The sequence below is a fragment of the Manis javanica genome, chromosome 2 (genome assembly GCF_040802235.1).
Source record: "Manis javanica isolate MJ-LG chromosome 2, MJ_LKY, whole genome shotgun sequence".
In the NCBI taxonomy this organism is placed as follows: domain Eukaryota; kingdom Metazoa; phylum Chordata; class Mammalia; order Pholidota; family Manidae; genus Manis; species Manis javanica.
In genome coordinates this window covers 154047524-154053884 of record NC_133157.1, presented here as the reverse complement: position 1 = coordinate 154053884, position 6361 = coordinate 154047524, and positions in this window count along the sequence as shown.

Below are 6361 nucleotides of genomic sequence, written 5' to 3'. Positions count from 1 at the left end.
AGGAAATTCTGCTGTGCCGAAATGTTTTGAGAACAACTGCTGTAGGCCGGAGGTTCCCAGGCTTGAGAGCAGAACATCAGTATGCCTGAAGGCTTGTTAAAACACAGATTGCTGACCCCACCTTCAAATTTCTGATTCTGGAAGCCTGGGGAGGCCCAAGACTTTATATTTTTAACAAATTCCCAAGTGTTTGTGGGGCTGATGGTGGTACCACACTTTGAGAGCTCTTTGGCTTGGCCCATTAAACTAGGGAGATCCTAAAAGCATTTCCAAAGACCCATTAAATGCAGTTTGGGACCCTGAGACTACCTATTAAAGACTCAGAAGAGAATTTTTCTATCAAGGAATTCTGTTCTTACTTTGTTTTTTATTTTCTTTAAGATTTTTTTCCACGAGTAATTTTTATTTTCCCACTAGAATGCTTGCAGTCTATATCCATTCATTCAGGATTCTCCAAAGCTAAACATAATCACTTTTCCTTTATTTTGTACCTTTTATATGTGAGAACATTGATGAATGAACATGATGTCTTATTTTTCAGGTGCCTGAATTAATTTGATTTCAGTGATGCATTGAACACCAGTATTAGCATCACAACACTTACCAGGAACTAAAGCTACAGAATAAGAGGGATATGAACAGACTATGTGTTAGAGATTTTAATTAAGCTGTGGTGACTCTGCAGCTGGATTCTCCGTTAAAGGATGTTATGAGAATTAAACATAATCCTGAAAAAGTAAATATAAATCCAGGCCTTTTTCCAAGCCAAATTACTTGCTTAATAGAAATGTAAGCATTCTTGGAGAATCAGAAAGATCTATATTGCTAATATTTGTTCTCATGAGATCCATTTCATGTACTCATAAAATCATAACATTCTCTCAAAAGTAGTACTGTACACCCAAACATAATTAATTTTTAAGTAGTGCTAATGACATTAGAAAATGTCAGCCAAGCTGCAGTGAAACATTTCCAACCCAATAAAAGTAGTTTGAGCTGAATGCTTTAAAATTATTGGCTTTGAAAGGCTAAAATAATAAGTGATCACAGATCCAAGAAATACAATGCTCAAGTCATTAGCAGAGACATTTTGTGCTGTATTATAATTAAAGTCTCAAGGGCTTCTCAGTTTAGATCCTATAAGGAGATCCCTATGTGGCTCCTCTCTGAAGAATAGAAAGTTTTATATAGGATAAATAACATAAACATTTTAGGAAATAAAAAAATATTTGTGTCTGGCTTTATAATACATTGGTGTAACTCCACTTGGACATGATTGCCTGGTCTTCTGGAAATACTCTAAGCCCAACATAAGACACACTGTGAAGAGCTACAGTCCCAAAGACGAGCTGACGTTGATCTGACTCTCCCATCAAGCCACCTTCTCAGAAAATTTTTCTACTTCCTTACATGACAGAGGCAGACACTATTGTGTCTCAGGAATAATAGAATATATCATTTATTGAAATTTTTGATTAGGTACTTGGCATATATTTTGTACTCACTACTCTCATGTGAGGTATGTGTATTATTATTGCTATTTTACCTATAAGGGCATAGTTCAGAGAAGTTACATTTTTCTTCAACTCCGTAGAGTGGCAACAAGATTGAACCTGAGGAACATCTGACTCCAAGGTTGTACTCTTTCCCCAGACTGAATCATCCTAGAATGAGCTATATTATTTATACCTGTCCCTACATCAGAGAAAGTAATTTTTGGGTTTAAAAGCTGAGCCTGAGTTTCTGGGAGGAGTATAAATAAACAAGAGACAGCGAAAGCTCTAAACAAAGGTCTTTGGTATTGGCTCTTCCTGTTAACAAGAACATGAAAGCGAGATTTGCTTAAAATAAGCCAAAGTAAGTGCTTATATACATGTACTTTATGTTTTACAGAGAAACTGTTCCTCTATCAGTTGAAATTTTGTAAACTATATATTAAATGCACTAAGAAAACTAAGTATTTAATTTAGTGACTAAACAAGCAAAAACATGATATTACTTTAGGGTAACATAGAGGAACTGCATCTCTCTACAATCCTTGCATAGGAACATTGAACCTGTCAGTGTACCATCTTAAGAGTAATGAGCAGAGATGAACTTTGTATATGTTAAAATTTACAATACTTATTTATGATTGCAGCTGATCAATTCATTTATTCAATAAACTATTTATGCCTTTGATTTGAAGCAGGCAATACTTGTTGAGGTGCTATAGTATTCATAATAGTCAAAAAAGCAAGCAAAGGATCTTTTGAATAAGTGCTATTGTGAAATAATTTCAAAAGAGCATGCTTGTTATTAATGACAGGCAGTGTATTAAGTACTTCTTGGCTTGTCATCCTGTCTATGGAGTACGTATTGTAAAGGAAGAAAAGTGGGTAATTATATTTCCCATGAACATCAAATTGAGTGTTCCTTCCTTGTAGTTTTGTAAAGTAGAATTGTGGCAAGATTATCCCTAGTTAATGCCAGGAAAAATGAAAAATAAATGTCTTCCTTAAAAATGTTTTTTAGATAAACAAGGAAAACCTGTTAAAGTGGTTTGCAATTATTGGACATAGGTCAGTTTCCATTAAAACAACTCCATGGATAAGTCTGAATTATTTTGTTATTTGGTATTTTATTGTATTGAATATTGCTCAGTATAAAATTAAATATATAAAATTTGTATCAGAGCAAAATAAATATGATTATTATTATGAATTAAGCCATTTGTTGGTAGGCTCAAATAATTTTGCAATAAGAGTTTTAATTCTACCTATGTTCATCTTTATAGACACAAACTTATGACTCAAAAATTGAGCATGTGATTTTTTAATCTTGTTCTATAAATACAGAAGTTAATTTTTGTCTCAGGTGTCTGTTTAAATAATTAACATCAAGATATTTATCAGAGAAACACAGCTGAGATTGTGTCATTAAAATTTATGTATTCTGCATAAATATGATCTAAGAGGTTCTACTATTCCTTAGCATTCTAAATCTCAATCTTATTCCCAAAAAAGTTTATTATAGAACCTTGTTTGGGTCTATGATTATTTCTGTATTTTAATAGTATCACTAATTATTAAAGTTTGATATAAAATTCTGGACTGTAGTTATCTGAGAACATTTCTAGTATCTTGTGGATGTGATGTATGGATACTCTACCCTGATTTTGGAGATAGAGCTGATTATCATCTATCTGCAAAAGCTCTATAACTTCCCCCTCTGCCTGCTCCTACCATCTACCATTCTTAGGTTCAAATCAGTTGTCTTCCACCTACCTTTATTAGGCTCAGATCCCATCTAGAGCCATTCCTCAGTTCTTTGGAAAATTTTGCCAGATATATTAATCAGCTTTTGATGTGTACCAAAAATTCTCAGTGGTTCAAATAACAACATTTATATCTTGTTCGGAGGTTGGCTGGGCAGCTGTGGCACCCTTGCTCTGAGCTGCAGGTCAGGTTCAGGTATGCTGCATAAATCTGTCATTGCAGGACCCAGGTTGATGGCATAATGGCTCCTGGGGCAAGCTCTCCTTCATGTAGGCAGGCAGTAGGAACACAAAAGGCTGAGAGGTCAAGTCAAACGGTACAAGCACATCCAAAGCTTCTGCTCACATTTATTGGCCAAAACAACTCATATGGCCAGCCCCAACATCAATGCAGAGGGTAAGATACTCAGTGTAGGTGAGGAAGAAGATGTAAAGGAATGCAGAACATCAAGAATCAGGATAAAATTTAACTGCTCCTTAGAACAAAACCACCCGGTTTAGGTAGAAACTGCCTGAGGCTAACATTCCTGGACCCTGCCCTAAGTTAGATAACTAGGAGTGGGCGACCCCCTAGGGCCGAAACTCGTGATAAGTCACAAAGGAATAGGCAACCGGTGTGTTCCCCTTTCAGTTTTATTGGCTAAAGTATAGAATGTGTTCCAAATTCATTGGTTGTGGTAACGTGGGGGCTTCGGTGCCACAGCTGTGAAAACCCTATATAATCCATACCTAAAGTTGCTTGAGGGTCGGCAGCTCGGACTCTACCTGCGAGTCAGGAGAGGTGCTGTTGGCCCCAGCTAGCTGGCTGATTAAAGACTTTGCTTGAATTTACATCTCCGCATCCGTGTGGTTTGTTCTCTGGAGGAACCTTGGAGTCTCGGACGCTAACAAAGAGACAGTAGTATTTGCTGTATTTTACTCACCCTCCAATCAACATACCATAGTGGAGCAGACACAGGATAACAAAAACAAATAGCCCATTGCAAAAGTGGAAGCAGTCACTGGCCTGTAGCAATTCCAAAACCTTAATGGGCAAACATTGCCAATTCTCCAGCCTGGAGGTAGGAAATGTTCCTTGATTAGGTTTCAATTCTGTTCCCTGGGAATAGATAGCTCTTCTTTCCACTGTTCTCCTGACTCTTGGCTCCACCTTCTGGGAGGTAATTTTCCATCTTCCTTCTTGGCCCCATTTGAAGCCCCGTATGTACCCCCTGGCAGCTGAACAACTTCCGTATCCTGATAACCTGCCTGCAGAATTCTGACACCCTAAGGTCTTTTTTTTAAATAAAATTTTAATTGAAAATAATTTTAGATTTATACAAAAGTTGCTAAGAGAGCACAGAGTTCCCGTATGCCTAACACCTAGTTTCTTCTATTAACATCTTAACATTAATACTGTACACTTGTCATAATTAATGAACCAATATTGATGATACATTATTGTTATCCTAAAATCTTTTTTCATGGCTCAAAGAGTTACAGTCACTGTTAATCCAGACAAGGGTAATTAGGACTTCAATTTCAATCAATAATCACCAGCCCAAAGAGTGGGATTCATTATTCATTATTCAGGTATCACTAAAATGTAGGGGGAACAGAAGAGGAAGGTACAAATTCGGTTAGGTAAATTTTTTTTTTTAATATGCTGTCACTCAAAATTTGAATCCCCTTTTCTTCTCTCTTAAAATAGCTCCTTTCCCTCAAAGGCCAGCTGGGGCCGTGCTGCATCAATGACTAATTTCTGAGGGGAGTGCAAAGACTTTCCAGCTCCAAGCCAGAATGCTCCTCAGAGCTCCCAAGGCCTGCAATCTTGCTCTTCACCAAGTGTGTTCAGCTCCAAATGACCCGAGATTTCCCTTTCTAGCCCTGCTCCCTTTGCTGCAGATAGAGAGTCCTCTTTACCACTCTCTTCTAAGTGGGATTATCCTTTACGTTTTTTTGAGAAATTTACAATGTCCTGACAAGTCTCCACCTTCTTTCCTGGTCTTGGGCTGAGAAGAGAACTGGAGGCAGTCACTCGGGCATGCTCATGTCCCTCCCACTCCCTTTCTCGGTGCCCAAGCCAAGGCTCCCAGCACCAGCCACTCCTCCAGGAGCATTGAAGCACAGGCTCTAACCACAGTTGTAATCTCTACATTTTCCTAGTGCCCTTCTCTCCTCATCCCCACTGGCTCCGGTTCATTCATGCCATCTTCACCTCTAGCCTGGTTTCCTGCAACAGCCTTTGAACCTGGCTCTATCTCCAGCCTGCCCACCTCCAAATAATTCTCCTTTCAAAGTGACCCAGAGTGATCTTTCTAGGGTGAAAATTTGATCTTGTGGCTCTCTCGACTCAAATCTTTCAGTGTTTTAACATTTTGTCTCCAGTAAACAACAGGTGACTTTCCCTGTGCGGTCCCTTTGCCCCAAAATATTCAGCTTTGAGAAAGGGTCTAGCTTCTCCCACCCACTCAGACTCCCGTCCCTCCGGGCCCCTGGATACAAATGAACTGGCCCTGGCTGTCCTTCTGGGCAGGACTCCAAGGCAGCAGAGGAGGCCTGCAAGCCTAGGCGCCCCCCACACTTGCTCCCACCCTCACACAGCACCTCCATGTACCTCCCCCGACCTCCCCAAAGGGGAAATGACTACCAAATGTCGTCAAACTGTGAGACACATGACTCCAGCTCCACAGATTGTGAAATGTAATCCCTCTGCCCACTCTATCCTGTCTGTGTATCAGGAAGTAAGAAAAGAAACTGCTGCTGAGAAGTTAGTGGAGCAGGAAAAAAATCAAACAATTTAGGAAATTTAAAATAATTCTCTTCTTTAGGATTCTAGAAACCAGAAGAAAACTATCCCTGCCTGGAGTAGGGGTAGGTGGCCTCATAAGGTACCTTCTTAAAATTCTCTGGCCACATTTCTGGGAGGCAGAAGACATCCTTCGGCATTCCTCCCGTTTCTTGTACATGAAGAGGTGAAGGGACTCCAGCAGAGTCACAGAGTTGGTGGCATTGTTAGAAATAATCCATAATGCTTACTCATAAACAGATCCTTCTTCTCTGAACAAAATTGCTATTCTCTTTTACAACTATTTTAATCAAGGCTTTTTTTTATTTTCAAGTAAC